Consider the following 1891-nt stretch of genomic DNA (forward strand, 5'->3'; position numbering starts at 1 on the left):
ATTTTTGAATTAGTCTGACACTTGCCTATTTCTGATGAGAAAGACAACCTCTGCTTATGTGCTGCATTATTGTATATCAATAGTTTCTCAAACTGTTTCATGCTTCGAGTTAACCCTTATATCACTATCTTAAGGACCACCTAGAATGCACTCCCCATCCCTCCAAGTGCTAAGCCACCATGACACCAGAGGGGGTTAGAAATTATATTTCTTCCATAATTTTGTTGAAGACAGGTCCTGGAGCTGTGAAATAACCAGTAATTTGTAAATGTCTATGAAATGAAAAATCACAGAGCACTGAGAGAATACCTCAAGTGCTCTGCAATTACTGCAGTGCTTTTTATTATCCTCAAAGGCAGATAGAAGAGCCTCTCACCACTATCATAATTTTCACACAGAAAATGTTAATAAAAATTGGTTCATAGTTCTGTGTTGTACTAAAAGCAGCTATTTCTTCCCTGCACCCCTTTCAGGTAACTATATTAAAATTTAATATTTTACTCCAACAGTAACTGGAAGGATTTAAAATGGCTTCAGGACTACCTTTATGAAATTCTTGGTTGCCTGAGAGTTTCTGAAATAGCCACTAAATCTGTTATCTGCTACATTAGAGGCTACGTTTGTAGGTTTATTTTGTTGGTGGTGTTTTGTTTTTTTGTTTGTTTGTTTTTCTGAATCAGCTGGGATTATTACCACTGGTATAGGTTGAGGCTAGTGAAGATACTCTGTCTCCAGTACTCAAAGGTATCGAGAGGCAGCTGAGCAGCACACTCAAGTCAGCACCAAGTGTGAAGACAAGCATGATATGATAAAAAGGTATGAAAGGAAGTTCAAAAAAATAAAAATATATGTCTTTACTGCAATCAGTCAGCAAAAATCCTGTTTATTTTAGATGTTTACAAAGTAAGTTCTCTTTCTAGTCAAAGGAAAGAAAAGGGACTTTGGGGGCCAATTGCTGTCTTTTAGGCATTTATTTTGTATCTTAAAAGGTCAGCTGTAGAGCTCTACATTTAATCTGATGCAACTTGCCTGTGACATCTAAGTGCTGTGAGTCACACATCACTGCATAGCTTCTATGGAAGCTCTTTAATACTTTATTTTTCTTAATATACTTTTTACTTCTTTAATGAAGAAGAGGGGTAGCCCTGCTTACACCTGTCCAACATATTGCTGCACCATGCCCAGCAAACAGCTGTAGGAAAGCAGAAAACTTTCACATGCACGCAATAAGTTTGTTCTTCTTGTTCCTTGAAACCCGGAAACAAAGGTTTATCTTTCTAAATACTACTTAGTGGTGCTCTTTATTATCTGTTTGTGAATGCACAGGCAGTCATTCTATAACATTAGCAGGTAACTGTCACTGGGCAGAAGCCTTTGGAAAGATGTACATAAGAGGCACAGAAAAGGCCTTGTATGTGTGCAAATGTATTGAATCTCTTTATCCACTCTCTGGGGCAGTAAGGAATTTGCCTGTAATTGGGTTAAACAATTTTGTGAGGTACTCTGTATAATTTAGAGAATTGCTATGTGACTCATTGGTGCCTTCACAGAAGTGAATAAATATATGAAGTGGGGGAGGTGAGCTTTTCTCTGTAGAATACCAAATATTTTTTATTTATTTTTATTTTATGGATGAGTGCACATTTACTTAACTTTTCAGGGTTGTTTGAGGTCTCAAGACATGAGTGTGCAACACAGATTACTCTTTCTGTTTCTTGAGTACCTACTCATGTATGGAATAAACTATTTGGGGTTGTTCTCTGGAAAAGTGACAGTATAATTAGTTCACATGCTTGCTCTTTCTCTTTAAGACAGTCATAAAACCACACAAGAAACATTAGAGAACATCTCTACCATGGTCTTTTAGCTGGCTGTAGGGAAGATGGTAAGT

The sequence above is a fragment of the Anser anser genome (assembly GCF_964211835.1).
Source record: "Anser anser genome assembly, chromosome: 1".
In the NCBI taxonomy this organism is placed as follows: domain Eukaryota; kingdom Metazoa; phylum Chordata; class Aves; order Anseriformes; family Anatidae; genus Anser; species Anser anser.